We start from the raw sequence: 26,074 nt of genomic DNA on the forward strand, positions 1-26,074 counted from the left end.
GTTGCATCCCCGTGTGACGCATGTCGATAATCGACAAATTCGTCACGCATCGCAGTAGCTGCACACGAACGAACACAGATGAATTCCATCTGCGAATATGTAAATTTCTCGTGTTCAGCGAACGATGATGGGAAAAAATGCGATTATTTTCGAGATGTCAGCAGCGAAACTCGACGACACCAACCGATACTGTGCTGGCAATGTTAACATGAAAGCTTCTAGTAGCGTTTTTTGTTTTCAACCAGAAAAAGAGCCAATACGCGCAAAACGTACCCGCAAAAGCGAACGCAATTTCGCCACAAAAACGGCAAAGCGCGCTCGCGGGGCGAGGGTTTGTAAATTATGAATCGAAAGCCGCAGCGAAATGCACAAAAGCTACCAAAGAGCAGTAACGAGAATTTAATTTGCAGTGCTGAAAAAAACCACGCACGAAATAATGGTTTTCTTCCGAAAAACGTTATGTGATAGTAGCTCCCAATCTGAATATGTGTGCAGGAGCTATGTGCGTGTTAATGACTTAGCGGGTGGTACCAGTATAAAGACGAGACTTCTACTAGCTTGGTGCATTTGTAGCGTTTCTGTTTTGCGTGTTGTTATTCCGGCTGCCATGGGTTTATTTACCAATTGTAAAAAAAAAAATGTCTCTGAGCACTATGGGACTTAATTTCTAAGGACATCAATCCCCTAGAACTTAGAACTACTTAAACCTAACTAACCTAAGGACATCACACACATCCATGCCCGAGGCAGGATTCGAACCTGCGACCGTAGCGATCGCGCGGTTCCAGACTGTAGCGCCTAGAACCTCTCGGCCACCCGGCCGGCTTACCGATTGTCATTTTTTTATTTGTCGTTCACTGCGGCTTTTTGAGTTATGTTATCGTTTAGAGATATTGAGTGGAGCTGTGGACGCTAGAAAATGGTGTGCCAACTGAAATGAGTTCAGTAGAGAGATTTCAGACGCGCAGTCAGAAATATTTGCGTCGGGAAGGGGGTAATACCGCTGGACAGAGCACGAAAAAAAAAATTCATTTTCACAATTTAAAGACAATCGTTTTGACATTGTATTGTATTGTATGTTAACCGGGGACCAAGAAACGATGGAGAGGCTCCGTTCCCGCCGCAGGCGCAGAGGTCCACAACCCTACGACGACTACCGCAGTCCACTTCACCCCACCGCCGGCCCACACCGAACCCACGGTTATTGTCCGGTTCGGCCCTCGGTGGACGCCCCCAGGGAACGTCTCATACCAGACGAGTGTAACCCCTATGTTTGCGTGGTAGAGTAATGGTGGTGTACGCGTACGTGGATAACTTGTTTGCGCAGCAATCGCCGACATAGTGTAACTGAGGCGGAATAAAGGGAACCGGCCCGCATTCGCCGAGGCAGATGGAAAACCGCCTAAAAACCATCCACAGACTGGCCGGTTCACCGGACCTCGACACAAATCCGCCGGGCGGATTCGTGCCGAAGACCAGGCGCTCCTCCCCGCCCGGAAAGCCGTGCGTTAGACCGCACGGCCAACCGAGCGGGGGTAATCGTTTTGACATTAGTGATCCTCCACGTTCCGGAAGACCTTCGGCGTTAGATGGTGATCGTTTAAACGCATTAATTCACAGCGATCCAGGTCAGTGTAGTCGAGAACTGACATAGGTGATGAACGGTGATCATTCCATCACCGTGCGACATTTGCATGGCATGGAGAAGATTAAAAAGTCGGGTCTATCGGTACCGCATCACAAATTAATCAGTGGGTGGCCACATGCTCATCTCTCCTTGCTGGTTATCAATTGGATCAGCAACAAGACCGACCATTCTCATCCCGTTTCGTTACTGGTGACAAATAGCGTCTTTATACTGACAGAAGGAAGAGAATGGAATGGCTCACCCCAAAGAAAGTAGCAGCTCCCCATACAAGATAGTAGCAACTCCCCGTATAAAGTCCTGCGCGCATCCACAAAAGAGGTCCGTATACATGACACTGGTTAGACCCCTGATGACGTATGCAGCTCCCGTCTGGGGATATGCAGCTCCTACACGACTGCGCCGCCTGCAGATCATACAGAACAAAGTGTTACGAATCATTAGCAACGCTCCACGCTACACACGCACCGTGGATCTTCACCAAGAGTACCGCCTTGAAACCCTCAAGGAAGTATTTAAAAAACACGCAACACGACTATACAGGAACTCGAGACACTCGAACAATCCTTTCATCCTCACTCTGGAAAACTACGATCACAACCATAGGTGGAAGCACAAGCGGACAAAGACACTACTAGCTAGGGCATAGCCACCTGTGGTAAACTTACACCAACAAGCGACAAACGTCGGCAAGCCCCTGCGTATCAGCAGCACTGACTGGTAATTACCAGCTGCTATTGGAGCTGACCAGCGCAACAGCCTTGCCGCGGTGGATGCACCGGTTCCCGTGAGATCACCGAAGTTAAGCGCCGTCGGGCGTGGTCAGCACTTGGATGGGTGACCATCCCGGCCGCCATCCGCTGTTGCCATTTTTCGGGGTGCACTCAACCTCGTGATGCCAATTGAGGAGCTACTCGACCGGCTAGTAGCGGCTTCGGTCAAGAATACCATCATAACGACCGGGAGAGCGGTGTGCTGACCCCACGCCCCTCCTATCCGCATCCTCCTCTGAGGATGACACGGAGGTCGGATGGTCCCGGTAGGCCACTCGTGGCCTGAAGACGGAGTCCTTTTTTTAGTAGCCCACAGCAGGTACACCGACGAGCTCGCCCACTGACGCACAAACAATTCGCCAACGTCGCCCTACACTGTGCATGCGATATATGACCTATCGGACCCAAAACGAACCTAGCTGTTACAGGTCTTCTGACGCTGAACGAGAGCTCAACACCGGCTCCCAGCGGCAGCCGCCGAGCAACACACCGCACAACGCCAAAGGTATCGACATGCATGGTACCCACTACTAACAAAGCCTACCCTTGCACGACCTATCGCAGGCAGCAAGACATCCGCTACTGCTCTTACCACCGGACCTAACCATCGCTTTCCCTTGGCCCTTGCCTTGGCATTTTTTTTTTCCTCTGCCCTTCAAACCGCTACCCTTCGTTCGACTTCGACCCAATCTATCTCCAGATGAGCGAGTATAAATGGTTAACCTTAACCAGACGTACGCAAACATCGCAGTACCCACATCTTGCGATACCTGACTTTAGTGAAAACTAACCCTTATGCAGAGATGGCAGTAGACGTTCGGAGTTGGTCATCATGTCGGTGTGGGCGTGGAGGAGCTCCACCTCTATTTAAGAAATAAGAAAAGATAATGTTATTTATGTGGTGGAACAGCGACCGAGAGCTGTACTGCGAATTGCTTCCCCGAGATGTAACCATCACTGCTAACTTTTATTGTAAACAACTGAAACGTCTTGCAGAAGCAGTCAAAGGACAACGACCAGGAAGACTGCGTGAAGTTATGCTATCCCACGATAACGCCTGCCCGCATTCTGCTAGACGGACAAACACACTGGAGTTGCGTTGGGAAGTCATTCCGCACGCACCATACCCACCCCATCTTGCGCCCTCAGATTCTCACCTTTCCCGATCTCTATACAACAACCTTCACTGAACTTCCTTTCGGATGAAATGCGCTCCGAATATGTATTGACGAGCGAGCCTTTCGGGTCAAAACCCACGTGATTTCTACAGTCGACGACTCGAACAGTTACCCCAACGCTGGCACACTGTTGCAATGAATGAAGGAGAATGTACACTGAAGAGCCAAAGAAACTGGTACACCTGCCTAATATCGTATAGGGCCACCGCGATAAAGGATAAGTGCCGCAACACGACGTGGCATGGACTCGACTAATGTCTGAAGTAGTGCTGGAGGGAACTGACACCATGAATCCTGCAGGGCTGTCCATAAATTCGTAAGAGAACGACGAGCTTGAGCTCTGTTCTGAACAGCACTTTGCAAGGCATCCCAGATACGCTCAATAATGTTCATGTCTGGGGAGTTTGGTGGCCAGCGGAAGTGTCTAAACTCAGAAGAGTGTTCCTGGAGCCTCTCTGTGGCAGTTCTGGACGTGTGAGGCATCGCATTGTCCTGCTCGAGTTGCCAAAGTCCGTCGGAATGCACAGACCTGAATGGATTCATGGATTCAGGTCATTAGATAGAACGCTTATGTACGTTTCACCTATCTGACATACCAGGGGTTACAAATCATTCCACAGCATTGCAGATCCTCCACCAGCTTGAACATTTCCCTGCTGACATGCAGGATCCATGGATTGAAGAGGTTGTCTCCATACCCATACACGTCCATACGCGTAATACAATTTGAAACGAGACTCGTCCGGCCAGGCAACATGTTTCCAGTCCAATGTCGGTGTTGACGGGTGCAGGCGAGGCGTAAAGCTTTGTGTTGTTCAGTCATCAAGGGTACACGACTGGACCTTCGCCTCCGAAAGCCCATATCGATGACGTTTCTTTGAATGGTTAGCACGCTGACGTTGATGGCCCAGTATTGAAATCTGCAGCAATTTGCGGATGCGTTGCACTTCTGTCACGTTGAACGATTCTCTTCAGTGGTCGTTGGTCCTGTCCTTGCACGATCTTTTTCCAGCCGCAGTGATGTCGGAGATTTGATGTTTTACTGGATTCCTGATTTTACGGTACACTTGTGAAATGGTCGTACGGGGAAATCCCCACTTCATCGCTTCCTCGGAGATACTGTGTCCCATCGCTCGTGCGTCGACTGTAACACCACGTTCGAACTCACTTAAATCTTGATAACCTGCCATTCTAGAAGCAGTAACCGATCTAACAACTGCACCAGACACATGTCTTATGCAGGCGGTGCCGACCGCAGTGCCGTATTTTGACCGTTTACATACACTCCTGGAAATTGAAATAAGAACACCGTGAATTCATTGTCCCAGGAAGGGGAAACTTTATTGACACATTCCTGGGGTCAGATACATCACATGATCACACTGACAGAACCACAGGCACATAGACACATGCAACAGAGCATGCACAATGTCGGCACTACTACAGTGTATATCCACCTTTCGCAGCAATGCAGGCTGCTATTCTCCCATGGAGACGATCGTAGAGATGCTGGATGTAGTCCTGTGGAACGGCTTGCCATGCCATTTCCACCTGGCGCCTCAGTTGGACCAGCGTTCGTGCTGGACGTGCAGACCGCGTGAGACGACGCTTCATCCAGTCCCAAACATGCTCAATGGGGGACAGATCCGGAGATCTTGCTGGCCAGGGTAGTTGACTTACACCTTCTAGAGCACGTTGGGTGGCACGGGATACATGCGGACGTGCATTGTCCTGTTGGAACAGCAAGTTCCCTTGCCGGTCTAGGAATGGTAGAACGATGGGTTCGATGAGGGTTTGGATGTACCGTGCACTATTCAGTGTCCCCTCGACGATCACCAGTGGTGTACGGCCAGTGTAGGAGATCGCTCCCCACACCATGATGCCGGGTGTTGGCCCTGTGTGCCTCGGTCGTATGCAGTCCTGATTGTGGCGCTCACCTGCACGGCGCCAAACACGCATACGACCATCATTGGCACCAAGGCAGAAGCGACTCTCATCGCTGAAGACGACACGTCTCCATTCGTCCCTCCATTCACGCCTGTCGCGACACCACTGGAGGCGGGCTGCACGATGTTGGGGCGTGAGCGGAAGACGGCCTAACGGTGTGCGGGACCGTAGCCCAGCTTCATGGAGACGGTTGCGAATGGTCCTCGCCGATACCCCAGGAGCAACAGTGTCCCTAATTTGCTGGGAAGTGGCGGTGCGGTCCCCTACGGCACTGCGTAGGATCCTACGGTCTTGGCGTGCATCCGTGCGTCGCTGCGGTCCGGTCCCAGGTCGACGGGCACGTGCACCTTCCGCCGACCACTGGCGACAACATCGATGTACTGTGGAGACCTCACGCCCCACGTGTTGAGCAATTCGGCGGTACGTCCACCCGGCCTCCCGCATGCCCACTATACGCCCTCGCTCAAAGTCCGTCAACTGCACATACAGTTCACGTCCACGCTGTCGCGGCATGCTACCAGTGTTAAAGACTGCGATGGAGCTCCGTATGCCACGGCAAACTGGCTGACACTGACGGCGGCGGTGCACAAATGCTGCGCAGCTAGCGCCATTCGACGGCCAACACCGCGGTTCCTGGTGTGTCCGCTGTGCCGTGCGTGTGATCATTGCTTGTACAGCCCTCTCGCAGTGTCCGGAGCAAGTATGGTGGGTCTGACACACCGGTGTCAATGTGTTCTTTTTTCCATTTCCAGGAGTGTATATATGTGTTCGAATAAGCACGCCCATACGAGTTTCATTAGCGCTTCAGCGTATTATTGATGACTAAATCTCTGTTAAGCGTATCTGTTGTGGTTATTAAACTTATGGAAAACGCTAGAACATGTGTACCATTCCAGTACATCTGCATTCGTACTCTGCAAAATAACTGCAAAGTATATGATGGAGTGTGCTTCCTATTGCAGCAAGTGTTAGCAGGTTCCTCCTGTTGCAGTCACGTACGCTGTGCGGAAAGTAGAATAACGTCCGCCCACAGGCTCTGGCGCGACCATCCGTACCAACGTCCAGCCGTGTCACCGTCAACCAATGGCGTTAACCGACGCCGGCACTAGGGTGCGGCTCGTGGTCAGCGCTCCACCCTCCCACCCGGTATCAGAAATGGAAATACAATCGTTTTCACTGGTCAGCTTATAAAGAAACCTTTTGCAAGTAGTGTACGCGAATTGTTTCGCGCCACTGCGTCTCTTAGATTCCAAACCTGTTTTCTGTGTACCCTCCTACAATAGCCAATCGATATTATTTGCAAGAGGATGGAAATGGAAGAGGATGAAGATGAAGATGAAATGGGAGATACGATACTGCGTGAAGAGTTTGACAGAGCGCTGAAAGACCTGAGTCGAAACAAGGCTCCGGGAGTAGACAACATTCCATTAGAACTACTGACAGCCTTGGGAGAGCCAGTCCTGACAAAACTCTACCATCTGGTGAGCAAGATGTATGAAACAGGCGAAATACCCTCACACTTCAAGAAGAATATAATAATTCCAGTCCCAAAGAAAGCAGGTGTTGACAGATGTGAAAATTACCGAACAATCAGTTTAATTAGCCACAGCTGCAAAATACTAACTCGAATTCTTTACAGACGAATGGAAAAACTAGTAGAAGCCGATCTCGGGGAAGATCAGTTTGGATTCCGTAGAAACACTGGAACACGTGAGGCAATACTGACCTTACGACTTATCTTAGAAGAAAGAATAAGGAAAGGCAAACCTACGTTTCTAGCATTTGTCGACTTAGAGAAAGCTTTTGACAATGTTGACTAGAATACTCTCTTTCAAACTCTAAAGGTGGCAGGGGTAAAATACAGGGAGCGGCAGGCTATTTACAATTTGTACAGAAACCATATGGCAGTTATAAGAGTCGAGGGACATGAAAGGGAAGCTGTGGTTGGGAACGGAGTAAGACAGGGTTGTAGCCTCTCCCCGATGTTATTCAATCTGTATATTGAGCAAGCAGTAAAGGAAACATAAGAAAAATTCGGAGTAGGTATTAAAATCCATGGAGAAGAAATAAAAACTTTGAGGTTCGCCGATGACATTGTGATTCTGTCAGAGACAGCAAAGGACTTGGAAGAGCAGTTGAATGGAATGGCCAGTGTCTTGAAAGGAGGATATAAGATGAACATCAACAGAAGCAAAACGAGGATAATGGAATGTAGTCGAATTAAGTCGGGTGATGCTGAGGGAATTAGATTAGGAAATGAGACACTCAAAGTAGTAAAGGAGTTTTGCTATTTGGGGAGCAAAGTAACTGATGATGGTCGATGTAGAGAGGATATAAAATGTAGACTGGCAATGGCAAGGAAAGCGTTTCTGAAGAAGAGAAATTTGTTAACATCGAGTATAGATTTAAGTATCAGGAATTCATTTCTGAAAGTATTTGTATGGAGTGTAGCCATGTATGGAAGTGAAACATGGACGATAAATAGTTTGGACAAGAAGAGAATAGAAGCTTTCGAAATGTGGTGCCACAGAAGAATGCTGAAGATTAGATGAGTAGACCACATAACTAATGAGGAAGTATTGAATAGGATTGGGGAGAAGAGAAGTTTGTGGCACAACTTGACCAGAAGAAGGGATCGGTTGGTAGGACATGTTTTGAGGCATCAAGGGATCACCAATTTAGTATTGGAGGGCAGCGTGGAGGGTAAAAATCGTAGAGGGAGACCAAGAGATGAATACACTAAGCAGATTCAGAAGGATGTAGGTTGCAGTAGGTACTGGGAGATGAAGAGGCTTGCACAGGATAGAGTAGCATGGAGAGCTGCATCAAACCAGTCTCAGGACTGAAGACCACAACAACAACATTATTTGCAAAGCACTTTTCTAGCCCTACTCGTGACGTAAGGCCCTAACGAAGTGTAATGGACCTGAACGTGGCAAGAATAATAGTTGGTATTAATCGATGGGACCATTGGGGGAGAGTGCACAGAAAACTAGTTTGGGATCTAGCAGATGCCTTGATACGAAAAAATTCGCGTTCACGACCCGCTGAAGGTTTCCTTAAAAGCTGACCAATGAAAACGATTGGATTTCCATTTCTGTGCTCGTAGTACGTAATTGCAAATGTTTTGCAGAAGGCCCACTCTAATCGCTATATAACGATTAAGACGCCAGATACCGTATCAGGCAAACCACTTTTAGCAAATAAAAACAAATAAGCCTCGACCCAGCATTGCAACCTCGATCTCGTGTATGCTAACCCAAAGCGCTATCCACTGCACCAACTACTGACCACAACTGATAAAACCTGACAGAGGTAGTTCTGTATACATGATTACACTGTTGCCGGATTGCCAATCCTGTACGTCCATTTACTGCCCCAAATATGCGCAGCACGATATTCAGTGACAGACATTTCTGTACTCCTACATCTACATCTACATCTGCATCTACGTGTATACTCTGCAAATGACATTAAGTGCCTGACAGAGGGTTTTTTCGAACCACCGTCACAATTCTCTATTATTCCAATCTCGTATAGCGCACGGAAACAATGAACACCTATATTTTTCCGTACGAGCTCTGATTTCCCTTATTTTATCTTGGTGGTTCTTCCACCCTATGTAGATCGGTGTCAACAAAATATTTTCGCATTCAGAGGAGAAAGTTGGTGATTGGAAATTCGTGAGAAGATTCCGTCGCAACGAAAAACGCCTTTCTTATAATGATGTCCAGCCCAAATCCTGTATCATTTCTGTGACACTCTCTCTCATATTTCGCGATAATACAAAACGTGCTGCCCTTCTCTGAACTTTTTCGATGTACTCCGTCAGTCCTATCTGGTAAGGATTCCACACCGCACAGCAGTATTCTAAAAGAGGACGGACAAGCGTAGTGTAGACAGTCTCCTTAGTACAGCTGTTACATTTTTCAAGTCTCCCGCCAATAAAACGCAGTCTTTGGTTAGCCTTTCCCACAACATTTTCTATCCCTTATTTCCAATTTAAGTTGTTCGTAATTGTAATACCTAGGTATTTAGTTGAATTTATGACTTTTAGATTAGACTGATTTATCGTGTAACCGAAGTTTAACGAGTTCCTTTTAACACTCATGTGCATCACCTCACACTTTTCGTTATTTAGGGTCATCTGCCGCTTTTCGCACCATTCAGCTAATTTTTCTAAATGGTTTTGCAGTTTGTTTTTATCTTGTGATGACGTTATTAGTCGATAAACGACAGCGTCATCTGCAAACAACCGATGACGGCTGCTCACATTGTCTCCCAAATCGTTTATATAGATAAGGAACAGCAAAGGGCCTATAACACTGCCTTGGGGAACGCCAGAAATCACTCCTGTTTTACTCGATGACTTTCCGTCAATTACTACTAACTGTGACCTCTCTAACAGGAAATCAGAAATCCAGTCACATAACTGAGACGATATTCCATAAGCACGCAATTTCACTACGAGCCGCTTGTGTGGTACAGTGTCAAATGCCTTCCGGAAATCCAGAAATACGGAATCGATCTGAAATCCCTTGTCAACAGCACTCAACACTTGATACTACGTGATGAATCGTGCAGCGAACTCCGAGTGCGAAATTGTTCTTCACGCTGTATATTGTGTTCGAACTTCGTCATCTACATCTACATCTACATTTATACTCCGCAAGCCACCAAACGGTGTGTGGCGGAGGGCACTTTACGTGCCACTGTCATTACCTCATTTTCCTGTTCCAGTCGCGTATGGTTCGCGGGAAGAACGACTGTCTGAAAGCCTCCGTGCGCGCTCTAATCTCTCTAATTTTACATTCGTGATCTCCTCGGGAGGTATAAGTAGGGGGAAGCAATATATTCGATACCTCATCCAGAAACGCACCCTCTCGAAACCTGGCGAGCAAGCTACACCGCGATGCAGAGCGCCTCTCTTGCAGAGTCTGCCACTTGAGTTTATTAAACATCTCGGTAACGCTATCACGGTTACCAAATAACCCTGTGACGAAACGCGCCGCTCTTCTTTGGATCTTCTCTATCTCCTCCGTCAACCCGATCTGGTACGGATCCCACACTGATGAGCAATACTCAAGTACAGGTCGAACGAGTGTTTTGTAAGCCACCTCCTTTGTTGATGGACTACATTTTCTAAGCACTCTCCCAATGAATCTCAACCTGGTACTCGCCTTAGCAACAATTAATTTTATATGATCATTCCACTTCAAATCGTTCCGCACGCATACTCCCAGATATTTTACAGAAGTAAAAGTACTTCGAAGGCAACGATCTCTTGACACACATTTAGCAAGTAGTCAGAAAATATCGATCTTATGAACCACAACTAGTTCTTCACTCGAACGAAGTAATGAGTGCTATCAACAGGGGAACTCAAATTGATTTCCTCTGTGTATCTAGATGATATCAGAAGGGTTTTCAGACAGTTGCTCACAAGAGACTTCTAATTAAATTGCATGAAGATGCAGTATCTCATCAGTTCCGCCACTCGATTCGCGATTTCCTACCAAAAAGGGCACAGTACGTAGTAATCGCCACGCGGGGTGACCGCGCGGTTTGAGGCGCCGTGTAATGGATTACTCGGCCCCTCCCGCCGGAGATTCGAATCCTCCCTCGGGCATAGGTGTGTCTGTTGTTCTTAGCATAAATTAGCTTAAGTAGTGTGTAAGCCTAGGGACAGATGACCTCAGCAGTTTGATCCCTCAGGAATTCACACACACACGTAGAAATCGACGGAAAATCATGTTGTTCCCTATCTACATGAACGGTTTAGGAGACAATACGAGCAGCTTTCTTAGATTATTTGCAGATGATGCTGTCGTTTACAGTCTAGTAAAGTCATCAACAGATCAAAATTAATTGCAAAATGACTTAGATTCCATATCTCTATGGTGCGAAAAGTGGCAATTATCTCGGAATAAGAAAAAGTGTGAGGAAACCCACCTAAGTACGAAAAGGAATCAGTTAAATTTCGGATACACAATAAAGCACACAAATTTAAAGGGTGCCAATTCAACTCAGTACCTAGAAATTACAATTACGAACAACTTAAATTGGTACGTTGACATAGCAAACGTTGTGGGGAAGGAAAACCAAAAACTGCGTTTTATTGGCAGTTCTTTTAGAAGATGCAACACGTCTATTAAAGAGACTGCCTACATTGCGCTTGTTCGTCTTCTGGTAGTATTATTCTTCAAGCCTATTGGTTTTTATTTACGTCGATTATTTAACACATTAACTCAGCTGTAAAGTAATCACATGTTTGAAGCTGTTTTATGGCGTGGAAATCGGTTCTGTAAATAACCGATCGTGGGGGTAACTAGTGTTACCAGATATGATTGATAGAGGGCATCGAAAAAGCCGAAAGAAGGAGAGTTCGATTTGCTGTATCGCGAAATTGGGGAGAGAAAGTCACGGATGCGATAAGCGGATTGGGGTGGCAGTCATCAAAACAAAAGCGTGTTTCGTTGCGGCGAGACCTCTTCCCGAAATTTCAATCACCAACTTTCTTCTATGAATGCGAAAATATTTTATTGACGCCCGCCTACATGGCAGGAAACGATAACGTAATAAAATAATATAAATCTTAAGGTCGTACAGAAAGATTTAAGTGTTCATTTTCTCAATCGCTGTTAGAGAGTGGAATGGTAGAGAAACAGTATGAAGATAGTTCTAAGAGCCCTCTGCAGGCACTTTAGTGTGAATTGCAGAGGTGTTCACGTAGAAAAGAAGAAGCCCACGAAAGGGATGGCTAATAGGCGTCCAGCCCACCCGATTAGCCGTGTGGTCTAACGCACGGCTTTCCGGGCTGGAAGGAGCGCCTTGTCCCCGGCACGAATCCACCCGGCGGATTTGTGTCGAGGTCCGGTGTGCCGGCCAGCCTGTGGATGAGTTCTAAGGCAGTTTCCCATCTGCCTCCGCGAATGCGGGCTGGTTCCCCTTATTCCGCCTCAGTTACACTATGTCGGCGACTGCTGCGGAAACACTTTCTCCACGCATGCGTACACCATAATTACTCTACCACGCAAACATTGGGGTTACCCTCGTCTGGTGTGAGATGTTCCAGGGGGGCGGGGGGGGGGGAGGGAGGGGGGGGGGGGGAGGCGGTTCCACTGGAGTGGCCGAGCGGTTCTCGGCGCTACAGTTTGAAACCGCGCCACCGCGACGGTCGCAGGTTCGAATCCTGACTCGGGCATAGATGTGTGTGATGTCCTTAGGTTAGTTGGGTTTAAGCAGTTCTAAATTCTAGGGGACTGATGACCTCAGAAGTTACATCCCATACTGCTCGGAGCCATTTTTGAACCAATGATCAACTCATGACAAGACCTGGAATGCTGGAATAGTTAAAGGGAACTAGCATAATGATATGACACTAGGCTTAGTTTTTAAGGGGCTCCGGAAAGGCTCAAAATCATGAAAAGTTCAATTTTTACTTTTTTGCGTTTTCTGAATCTGCAGACTATTACCTTTTAATAGATATATAATTTATTCAATTCCGAAGACTACAACTATTTTTAAATTTTTTTTTAAATGTGTTCTACATGGGCGTGACCCACTGTGGCGCTGTTAAACTGCTGTCAAATGGTGTTATTATTAACGTCCGTGTTCATCAGGTACATTTTAGTGATGTGAGATAAAGTATGTGTTGTGGCTAACCTGTGATGGTTCAATATGTATCGCTGGTGTGATTGTCGATTGTTTCATGTTTATTTACTCTGTCGTTATCTCGAAAATATTCGTAATTAATTCTGTTTCTTGAGTCTCTGTTTTGTTGAAGTATAATAATGAATAAAAGTAAAGTTATTAGAAATCCTCTGAAGGCTTTTAAGAAAAGGAGAAATATTGGAAAGCCAAAGGTATGTGTTATTACTGTAAACAATAAAGACGATGAAAATCCCCAACATAGCTTGTGTCCCAAAGAAGAAGACAGTTGGTGTAAATATAACAAAGGATTGCTAACTGGTGAAGTGTACACTCATAAGCATAGTCTGCCTCATGCAATAATGGAGGTGATAAAACCTATTTTCAGAGACTTAGCAGTACCTGAACTGTTGAAAAAGTGTATTCACGGAAAAACTCAAAACCCCAATGAAAGTGTAAATAGTGTTATATGGTCGAGAATCCCCAAGACTGTATTTGTTGGAATAGAAACACTTCACTTTGGTGTGTATGATGCTGTTGCGACTTTCAATGATGGCAACATTGTAAGGTGCAAGGTATTTAGAAATATGGGAATGAAGATAGGTTCTAACATGGTACGAGCGATGGTTGCTTTAGACAAGGAACGCCTTCGGGCTGCAGACAGGGCTGTAAAGAGTCTAGAAATACAAGCAAGAGTAAACAGGAGGAGGAACAAGAGGAAGCTGGAGGAGGAGTTTGTAGAGGATGAAGATAATCCATCCTATGGACCTGGAATGCACTAAAAAGTTAATCCAATCTTCGTCGCTCGATTCCCAAAACTTTTATTTTCTCATACTAATTACATGTTTTGTAAGGATCTTCCAAAGATATTTGTTTCAAACTTTCAGTAAATGTTACACAGTACCTTCTGCATAATTTAACACAGCCTTTTTCCAAAAAACTGTATATTTTTGAATATATAAATAAAAAATTGCAAAAAAATGTTGTGAATTTTCATTACAATTGAAAAAAATCATCTTTAATAACTGAACTAAAATTTTGTAAAATCCCTGTGTTAAGTTGTAGCCCATATTCCAATAAATAATCTGTAAAAAGTTCAACTTCCTACCTCAAATACTTTGTGAGGAAAGATGTAATTTATAAGCGTTATTTTAACATTGCAAGTATAGGGCGTTCCGGAGCCCTTTAATGAATGCATGTGTCCTTATTCTGCTACATTCACTTAACAGGCTGTTAACTGCTGTATCAGTTCCTCAGTATGTGCTCTTGTGTAAGTGACAAACTTCCTTGCACCACGTCCAACAAGATAACGAATATGTGAATCTGACTTACTTTCTTTTTCTGTCACAGTCTTTTGCTGAGTATGTTCGAGGTGCGACAATAAAGTAATGAGACTTATTTTCTTTGCAAGATGTGGCAACCCTGCAGACTTGCATAGGCACAATATCTTTGACCTTGGTGTATAAGCTGCTTCTAGTCCATGACCTCAGTAGTTAAGTCCAATAGTGCTCAGAGCCATTTGAACCATTTGGGGGTTCCACTGGGGGCCGAAGCGCACAATAACCCTGGGTTCGGTGTGGGTCTGCGGTAGTGTGAGAGCACTGCTGTAGCCTGCTGTGGGGTTGTGAACCGCTACGGCGGGGACGAAGCCTCTCCGTCGTTTCTAGGTCACCAGTTCCATACAATACAATAGAAAATGTATCCAAAAAGCGATCGAGACAACAGGAATAGAAGAAGACGAGGAAGAATGCGAGATGGAGGCGTTTGGCGACAGAGATGCGGGATGCGTTGGCAGCTGTATTAAAACAGTGAACATGTCTTCAGAGAGAGAGCAGCTTATCGCTCAGACTCCGTTCTTCCAGTATTTGAGAATGAGAGGAGACAGAAACTTCCAGCAACCTTTACGCATTATTTGAAACCTTTTCGAATTTTTTTCCTCGATGACAACTCCGCTCTCCCACCCCACACAAAATAACAAAAGGAAAAAAGTTTATCGCTTATCACATTTATCCTGTTCATGCAGAAAACTTCAGCACCAGACATGATGAGACTTAAAGCTATTGTAGGCTACTGGAGACTGTCATAAGCAAGCTTAGACAACGGTAGTTTGCTTAATAGCTGTGGTCAGCTGAAGTCGTACCTGCATTACCCGTACATTGGGTGTGTTGCATACCTATCAGGCGTTACCTCATAACGATCACTTTCTTTACATATACGATCAGTGTCTTACTAGATTCCCCTGAAAAAACTGAGGGCGGATACTTAAAGGGCCAGGTAACTCACAGAACATGTTTGCTCAAAATAGTCATCGTCTTGTCTGTTACTTAAAAGTAAAAAGTATCCATAGGAAAACTGAAATTGTCAATGTTTGATTCACGTTTTACTCGAAAACTGTTAATTTGTAACGTGAGACAGTGGGATGCTAAAATAAAAATAAAGAAAAAATACAGATTTGTCATACAGAGCTACAAAACGCAAATTTCCTCAACACAAAGCTGAAATAAGAAACAGGCGCAAAACAAAAATATATCAGACATCTCTTCAATACTTCGTCTAACTTACATAAAACATGTCTCCCTTATTCACAAACAACTTTCACGTCTATCAATAATAAGAGGCAACTCTTGACTTTGATGAGGATGAAGAATGTTCTATTGAGTGCAGACTCTAGTTACGTTAAGACAAACTGCTTTCGTTACGTAAAAGTGCGGAAGTTACGTGATCAAATAATTTTTATTACTTGTAAAAAGCAATTTATATTCTGTAAGGATATAAAATACACAATGGAGTAACATTGAATAATGTGCGGTTTAATTGTTTAATTGTGAACAAAAAAAAAAAAGAAATGAAAATGAGAGAGAGAAATCATCGACTCTCAGTTTCTCTTACACATTCATTTAAGTTTCTATCCCTGGCAGTGCTTCCAATACCACCGGTTAGCCTACAATTTACTACGTCATTTTATGTAGTGTACCGAGACTACGGAACCGCAGATTTCGCACAGCACAACTCTAGACATGATGTTTTGATTTACTACGTCTTCAATACTAATTCTTTTTTCAATATATTTGCCAGAGAGTATCCGCATGTAGCACTGAATGTATCTACAAAATTATATCACTGCATGGTACGCATTTCAGCACACGTGACCGCATAAATAAGAGAGCTGCATGAAAAACCAGCTCTTGTTAAAACATTCCTTTTTTTTGAGTTTTTCAATGTTCTATGGCTGAATAATCCGCAAATAATAAACCAGCATAATTAGGGCCTTTCGTTTTCAGGCATAAGGGATTTGCGTGCTTAACGTCAAATATTTAGCACTTTAACTCATTTGTAATGAAATGTTTGAAGCTATTTTATGCATGGCAGTTCAGTTTTGTAAAGCATCAGGCATGGGGATTACTAATGTTAAGTAAATCAATATCAGTTAAAACATAGCCGATTACTCTAATTCGATTGTCTGTATAGAGGTTAGTTTGGCTCTAAGTGTCGACTGCAATAGCACTATCAAACTGTTACGTGAAGTAATCAAAATGTTGCAATAAGACCTATGCAAGACATATAACACGTGTGATGTGTGACTTCAGCAGTCCCCTATAAAACTCCTAATCTCACTACTAATTATGTCTTTTTTTCTATTTATTTGGATTGGGTTTATAGAACCATATCGCCAACAACAAGACGCAAATATAAAAAAAGTCTATACAGAAAATTCACAAAGTAATAACTATGATCAATGAACATTATTTCAAAACATCTACATTGGTGTAATACATATCGATACATGACGTGGTCACTCAATGGCACATGGAGATTTAGGTCGGTCCTTGAGGCGTGCAAGGATAGCCGAACTGGGACAGCGGAATAGCTCAGCGTGTTCTGTTACAAGAAAGACTAAGTGAAGTTCATCGATGAATTTGAAGAGGTGTAATGCGACATCCGCAAAGGCCGAATGACAAATAATGACGAAGAAACAGGTAGGTACTACTAAAATAAGGAAAGGTGGTTAAGGCGACCGTTTGCGCAAAGTGAGAAACCCACGTTCGTGCTCAGGTCCCGGAGAAATTTCCATTTGCCACTAATAAATTGTGCATCTGAAGTCTAATTCAATTCGCAACTCTGAATACATTTCTTCCAACAAAAAATATGTTATTGTGAAGGTATTGTCGCCCACTGAACTGATGAAATATTTATATCGTTTTGTCGTCATTACTGATTTTGTACTATCACCTAACTGAAAAATATATATGATAGGCATAGTTGAGCTATTCGTGTTAGAGCACGTCAGATCTTGTTCTCTGCTTTTCCACGCGTGCATGGTGTCACATTATGCACATCAGCTGACACTTCTGTAGCTGCGCTGCAAAAAGGTGGTAAATGATGCTAAACATAAGTCAGCATTATATAACGGGTGAAGACTGACAGGTTCAGAAAAGAAACTGGCCCATTTCACCGGCACCACGGCGCTAAACCACGTAAAACACTAACGTTGGTAGTCGACTAAGTATGAAGTGAATGTTTTAAGGAAGTGATGATCATAAACGAATTACTTAACTGCTGTAGAAATACCGCCAGCCGTTATTGTTACTTTTATATGTGCGGAGACTACACACTGTTCGGAAGATTTCTATGGAATCCGGTTACTACAGTCGTAATCAAAATGTTGGAATAAGACCTTGCAAGGCACATATCACCTGTGATGGATCATGATACTTCATCGAACAAGTTATGAACAGCTAACTTTGTTTCATAATAAACTGCACTTGCACTTAAAAATGGAGCTACTTTAACGGCCTGTAAGTCCGTGATGTACACTGAGCAGAACTTCTGCTGGGCTTCTTTCTTGTCAGCATCTTTTTGCATCCTTGCCTTCTCTTTCCGTTCTGTGTGTTGCTTCCACATGTCTTCACTCAAGTTACCAAGCCTGTAACTACAAGTCGCACTGGTCTTTCTTGGGGGAAAATAAGGTAATATTACCATCTTCTAAAATAAAGTTAAAGGTAGCCCGACTTAATGGTGAAACGTTCTCCGCATGACCTTTTTCCACATAGAGTACATACAGCTGTTGTTTGGATTGTAGAATAGGCTCAAGGTACAAATTCGAGGAGAATTTGTTGCAGTAATGCGACGGAAGTTTCGGAAGAGTGTCCAGGAATTCTTTCATGAAGGATTCTGTATCAGGACTCATCCCATGTGTGGAATTACCCAGCGAATATAGGACAGTCCATTCTTTGATCCCGAGAGTATTGAGAAACATCTTTTTGCATACTTTATGTTTCCCCAGCTCGTTTTTCAAATGATAAATGAGCGTCCTTTTTTTCCTGGATTCGCCAGTGTTCTTCCCTGGACGTTTGGTTGGAATTACGTCCACAAGGTTGATAACGTAAACCTTCCTCTGATCTGATGACATGGTTCCCCAAAATGTGTTAAATATGCCTGCCTATCATCAGCAGAAAACTGATGACACTTCCTTTAAACGGATTTCTGGTACATCTTCGAAGTACATGTTGGACCTAATTTTCGCTCCTCTTTTGGAGTATCATGAGTGATTTTACCAATTCGACTTCTTTTGTATCCAATATACGCCTGTCCACGCATTCTCAGAATTTTATTGGCATTTTTCTTCCAATCATCAGGATGTGGTTTAGACTTCCTTTTCCTGTCACTGCTTACGTCACCATAAAATTCTTGGCCTTCACTGTCAGCATCATTATTGCTGCCGTGATCTTCCGATAATTTATCCAGAGTGTTTGGCAAACAATGAGCACCATCGCATAGCGATGACTGTGAAGTACTGTCGTTCTCTAGTGGAAACTGTGACTGCGGTTTCATTTTGAGCGTTGTTGGATACAGCCACTGAAGTTTCTAGATGGAAAAATATATATAACTTAATTTAAGCAGACAAAGATGAAGCTCAAATTGATGTATTTATGAGAACGACGGCATCGGTAATACTGTTAACAATAATGCCAAGAAAATCTACCTGCGCCATTATATGCTGCAGGAACAGTAACCGAGAACCCCATATACGAAATTAATTCTTCTTCGGTGAGTGTAACTTCAGCGTTACGACTTTTCTCGCCTGTTGTTTGTTCTGCATTTATAGGAGATCCCACAAGAAAGTGGGCAGTCTATAAATGTTTGGCAGAAATGAATAAAGCACAGAACGAGCGAAGTGGGGGCGTTCTGGTTTATATCACAATAAGACACTTGCGGTGCTACTAACATTCAAACGTGAATAGTAAAACAATTTTCTTACCGCTGTCAGTCACTCTCAGGAACGATTCTCAGCTTTCATAAGCTGATTTCAGCTGAGAAACAATTTCTTCTTCAGTAAAAAGATCTACACTCCTGGAAATGGAAAAAAGAACACATTGACACCGGTGTGTCAGACCCACCATACTTGCTCCGGACACTGCGAGAGGGCTGGACAAGCAATGATCACACGCACGGCACAGCGGACACACCAGGAACCGCGGTGTTGGCCGTCGAATGGCGCTAGCTGCGCAGCATTTGTGCACCGCCGCCGTCAGTGTCAGCCAGTTTGCCGTGGCATACGGAGCTCCATCGCAGTCTTTTAACACTGGTAGCATGCCGCGACAGCGTGGACGTGAACCGTATGTGCAGTTGACGGACTTTGAGCGAGGGCGTATAGTGGGCATGCGGGACGCTGGGTGGACGTACCGCCGAATTGCTCAACACGTGGGGCGTGAGGTCTCCACAGTACATCGATGTTGTCGCCAGTGGTCGGCGGAAGGTGCACGTGCCCGTCGACCTGGGACCGGACCGCAGCGACGCACGGATGCACGCCAAGACCGTAGGATCCTACGCAGTGCCGTAGGGGACCGCACCGCCACTTCCCAGCAAATTAGGGACACTGTTGCTCCTGGGGTATCGGCGAGGACCATTCGCAACCGTCTCCATGAAGCTGGGCTACGGTCCCGCACACCGTTAGGCCGTCTTCCGCTCACGCCCCAACATCGTGCAGCCCGCCTCCAGTGGTGTCGCGACAGGCGTGAATGGAGGGACGAATGGAGACGTGTCGTCTTCAGCGATGAGAGTCGCTTCTGCCTTGGTGCCAATGATGGTCGTATGCGTGTTTGGCGCCGTGCAGGTGAGCGCCACAATCAGGACTGCATACGACCGAGGCACACAGGGCCAACACCCGGCATCATGGTGTGGGGAGCGATCTCCTACACTGGCCGTACACCACTGGTGATCGTCGAGGGGACACTGAATAGTGCACGGTACATCCAAACCCTCATCGAACCCATCGTTCTACCATTCCTAGACCGGCAAGGGAACTTGCTGTTCCAACAGGACAATGCACGTCCGCATGTATCCCGTGCCACCCAACGTGCTCTAGGAGGTGTAAGTCAACTACCCTGGCCAGCAAGATCTCCGGATCTGTCCCCCATTGAGCATGTTTGGGACTGGATGAAGCGTCGTCTCACGCGGTCTGCACGTCCAGCACGAACGCTGGTCCAACTGAGGCGCCAGGTGGAAATGGCATGGCAAGCCGTTCCACAGGACTACATCCAGCATCTCTACGATCGTCTCCATGGGAGAATAGCAGCCTGCATTGCTGCGAAAGGTGGATATACACTGTACTAGTGCCGACATTGTGCATGCTCTGTTGCCTGTGTCTATGTGCCTGTGGTTCTGTCAGTGTGATCATGTGATGTATCTGACCCCAGGAATGTGTCAATAAAGTTTCCCCTTCCTGGGACAATGAATTCACGGTGTTCTTATTTCAATTTGCAGGAGTGTATATCGCTGTCCATTACCACGAATGAAGCTACAAGCATGGAACCACTTTCGAACACTATTAAATACGTAGTAAGGCAGTAACAATGTGCTGTGGCTGCGCGTGCTTTTGTATTTACGCGGTATTTTTTACAGTATCTTATAGATCGTAGATACGTGGTACTTAATTCTCTACAGTTACGCGGTATTGCCATCTGTTTATTTGCTGTGTCACATACGCGGTATTGTTTTAGATAATTTTTTCATGGTAAATAATTAAAAATTCGGCATTTTGGCGTTAAGAGTAGATGCATGTACGGTCAACGACATCATCTGACCGAAAAACGAAAAATCGGCAATTTGTCAGTTACGCGGAATTGTTTCTTCATCGACGTTATGTGTCTATTTTGTACGAGGTATAAATAAATAGTTGCCACTATTAAAGTTCCAACCCTTGTGGTAAACTAAACAAATGTTTCAAAAATAATGGCTGATGGAAAAAAGCGGCGCACCATGAAAGAAATATCCCAATGGGACGGAAACAGGTAGAAATGTTTATGCACAGACAAATAAATGATTACAATTTCAGAAAATAGGGTGATGTATTCAAGAGGAGGAGTTTCACAACTGAGCAAGTCAATAACCTCATTGGTCCACCTCCGGCCCTTATGCAAGCAGGTATTTGGCTTGGGATTGATTGTCAGAGTTGTCGGATGTTCTCCCGAGGGATATCGTGCCAAACTCTGACCCATGATACTCCAAAGATTGTCAACTCTGGAGAGATCCTGAGACCTCTCTGGCCAGGGTTAGGGTTTGACGAACATGAAGTCAAGCAGCAGAACCTCTTGCCTTGTGCAGACAGGCATTATTTTACTGAAATGTAAGCCCAGGATGCTAAAATGTAAACTTTCACGGCCGGAAATATCAAGCGGATACTACGAAAGGCTCTACAGGGAGACAATCGAAATCGCTAAACACCCAAATAATTTCAACCGAAAGGAGGAGGGCGTCAAATTAAACGGTATATGGATGCCGGTGTTAAAGAAGATGTGTACCACTCGTCCACTACTGGGTGATGGCAACGGCGATCGACGGCGACGGACAGCGGCCAATTGCACTGACGTTTTCAAAACACGTGACGTCACGCCGCGGCGCGGGGGCGCGCGGACACGGAATTTAGCGGCAGTCAGTAGGGAGCCAGTGTGTGTGTTGGACCTTCCATCAAGCTACGGACCCCCTTGAAGATGTCTCCCGCAGTCGGAGACGAAACGTTGGGAATCACCTCAGAATTCATCAACCGACCACGGCATAACAGCCCGGATAATTATAATGGACAAGCCCAGGATGGCTTGCCACGGAGGGCAACAAAACGAGACGCAAAATATTGTCGACGTATCGCTGTACTGTGGCACTCCAGACCACCACTTCTGGTTGTCGGGCTGTCTGGTGGGCCGCAGTCGGGTCGGTATCCCACTGCTTTCAGGGGTGTCTCCCCTCTTCACTGGTCATCAGTGTTCAGCTTGAAGCGGCACTCTTCACTGAAAGCAATTCTACTCCAGTCAATGAGATTCCAGACCAAAGACATGTCTAGAGACGTGCCGCACAGTGACGAAATAATAACCTGGCCTTTGACCACCATACGGCCCAGCAACCAGAAGTGATAGTCCAGGCTGCCATTTCTTTTCACAGCAGCCCCCATCTCGTTGTCATCTGCGGCACCCTTACTATTTTATTTAATCATATGGCTGGGGCCCCCTGCTGGGCAGGCCGTTCGCCAGGTGCCAGTCTTTCAATTTGATGTCACTTTGGCGACCTGCAGTCGATGATAGGATGATGATGAGGACAGCACAACATCCTTTCCCTGGTGGAGAAAATTTCCCCGACCCAGCCGGGAATCGAACCCGGGCCCAGAAGATTGACAGTCTGTCACAAGGACCATTCAGCTTCCCTTACAACACACACGGATGATATTCTATGCCCTGTTTTGTTGCCCTTCATGACAAGCGATCGTATACTTATATTTCGGGGCAGGATAATTTCTGTCTTCGTGCTCGCCAAATCCCACCTTGCCCAGTAAGGTCACTGGAGATCCCCATTTGAGAACGTTTGGAGCATTATGGGAAGGAACATCCAAACAGCATGGGATTTTGAACATCCAACGCACCAATTGGACATAATTTGGCACGATGTCCCTCAGGAGTACAACCAACTATTCTGTCAACCAATGCCAAGCTGAATAACTGCTTGTATAGGTGCCAGAGGTGGATCAACGCATTATTTACTTGCTCAGTTTGTTAACCTCTGCCGGCCGCTGTGACCAAGCGGTTCCAGGCGCTTCAGTCCGGAACCGCACTGCTGCTACGCTCACAGGTTCGAATCCTGCCTCCCGCATGGACGTGTGTGATGTAGTTAGGTTTAAGTAGTTATAAGTTCTAGGGGACTGATGACCTCAGATGTTAAGTCCCATAGTGCTTAGAGCCATGTGAACCATTTGTTAAGCCCTTTCTTTTGAATACATCGGCCAGTTCCCTGACATTGTAATTATATGTTTGTGCGTACATGTGCATGACATCTACAGATTTCCGTGTATATTTTGACGGGTTTTGCGACATGGGGTCGAGCACTCACCTGCTGCAAAATTACCTTCACGTGTCTATCGCTGTATTGTGGCCGTTTGTGTTTCAGTGCTGGGCTCTAACGCATCAGTTGCTTTCGATAATGATGTCCTGTGACTGTCTTCGTCTGTTTCAGTAGCTACGAAAACGTTCTGTCTGCCGCCGTCATGCCGGTCTTGGACATCAAAATCACCGTTCTTAAGGCATAGAAAACTCTCTCTGCACGTTCTTCCACTAATAGTTCCCTCACCATTGATCTTAACCAGCATTTTAAGAGCTACAGCCGCAGATTTATTCATGTTAAAGCAGAAAATTAAAACTTCCCGCAAATGGCGAGAAATGGGTACGTAAGTTGACGTACTTTAACCTCATGATGCAATCACAAACCGACTAATATTTTTATGGCATTATGTTTACAGATGACTATGGTGGTGGTTAGTGTTTAACGTCCCGTCGACAACGAGGTCATTAGAGACGGAGCGCAAGCTCGGGTTAGGGAAGGATTGGGAAGGAAATCGGCCGTGCCCTTTCAAAGGAACCATCCCGGCATTTGCCTGAAACGATTTAGGGAAATCACGGAAAACCTAAATCAGGATGACCGGAGACGGGATTGAACCGTCGTCCTCCCGAATGCGAGTCCAGTGTTACAGATGACTAAGATTATTGTATTACACCTATGACCAATAACCCGAATCTCACTTGCCGCTACAGCCGTCTATTGCAAAACGGCGGAAGCAAAGTTGTAGACCTAATAAATTTATGAAACAGTAAGGAGAACCCGATTTTTGGACTTTCAAGTCAGATTGTTGTTCTATGATGTCAAATGTGATCTGGTGGAGTGAAATAGAGACTGGGCACAAATTGGAAGAAATTAAAACAGTTTACCAACATTTGTGGCGATCCTCGACTGTCATGGCACTGTGTCTCGACCTTCAACTTGGTTGCTCTGCAGTTAGCGGGCCACGTATCGAGATGGACGTCCTTGCGGCCGCAACGTTGATATTAGCTGTTGTGATTATAAAGAGCGTTTCAAATATGACTGAAGGTAACTGTAAATGCAAATTTAGGGGCAATTAGCTGAGGGAATTCCCGTTTCTGCGGAAAGGAACAACTGTGTATGATGCAGAATGCTTGATGTGCAGTTAGGTTTCAAATCCATGCTAATAACAAAACTGTAAAGCAATGATGTCTGTCTTGCTTGTCTTTTAACACAGTAGTCTTCAAAAACTACTAGACAAATTTTAATGAAATCTGAGCATAGTTTGTTCCTCTAAATCAGATCACGAAAAAAATAAACCGTGCTTTAAAGTTTACTAAAACTTTCTTGTCTGTCTGACTGTCTGAACATGCTAATCTCCTAACCTATTAAACGAATTTTTATTCGGTTTCCACTGATAACTTTACCAAAGCAAGGGGCGCTGTATAGGTCATATTTCATCAAAATCGCAACACGAAATATATATATGTATATATAATACTCGTACATACTATAGAAATGTATGGATCTATGGATGTACGTAGGTTCCACGTCTCCTCCCAAACCACAGGACCGATTTCAACCAAATCTGGTACACACATCACTAACTGTCTGGAAAAAAATCGCTGTGAGGGTAACAACCACCTACCTATCAGAGGAGCGGGGTTGGAGATAAAAAGAAAAAAGATACTGTAGACCAAGATGCGCGTATGCGCAGAATTTATTTATCCATTATTTGAAAAACGAGGGCAATTTGTGACTTCCAACGAACTTTATACATAATTTCAAACCTTTACGAAACGTATTATCGCTGCTAGTCCCCACATAATGATGAAAGGAAAAAAGTTTAGCCCTTACTACATTTTCGCTGTTCATTTTCACATCAGGTATGACGTTTTAACTTATTACTTCTTTACTGCTAACTGTATTCGCAACACATTTTGCAGACAATGGTGACTACTGAATGTACCTGCAGAGCAGTATCTATGTACCGCAGATAGTTCAGGATATATGTCATAAACACTAAGATGTGTCAAAAACTGCCACATCATGCGTGACGTTTAAATTTATCATTAGTGAATCAATTTCGATGAAATTTGGTAAAGATTTTAAACATGGCTGAAACAGAAACTGTTGAAATTCTTTACGGTAAATGACGACAGCCAAAACAGTTGCAGGATAAAGATATATTAAAATTCTTGACCACGGTTTCGGTATATCTAAATATACCTTCCTCAGAAGTAAAATACCTAAAATCACATCCTGCAATGAAGATTTATAAAACAATTGTGCCGACAATTGTGACGACGCCTTTGGCACAATTGTTTTATGAATTTCCATTGCTGGATGTGATTTTAGGTAGTTTACTTCTGATGAAGGTATATTTACATATACCGAAACCGTGGTCAAGAATTTTAATAAATCTTTATCCTGCAACTGTTTTGGCTGTCTTTATTTACCGTTATTTGGTAAAGAGACAGCTCGCTTGAGCCCTGAGATAGAACACAGGCTACTTTAGAAAGTGTGTAGTACAAGATACTTAC

At 44.9% G+C, this 26,074-nt stretch overlaps 1 protein-coding gene across 2 annotated transcripts in view; it reads right to left on the reverse strand.

The window, feature by feature from the left end:
• The window catches only part of LOC126210148 (uncharacterized), a 571,076-nt gene that overhangs the window by 542,277 nt on the left and 2,725 nt on the right, over nucleotides 1-26,074 (reverse strand). The gene's annotated exons all lie outside the window — the stretch shown is intronic.

Source organism: Schistocerca nitens, chromosome 10 (assembly GCF_023898315.1).
Source record: "Schistocerca nitens isolate TAMUIC-IGC-003100 chromosome 10, iqSchNite1.1, whole genome shotgun sequence".
Taxonomy (NCBI): domain Eukaryota; kingdom Metazoa; phylum Arthropoda; class Insecta; order Orthoptera; family Acrididae; genus Schistocerca; species Schistocerca nitens.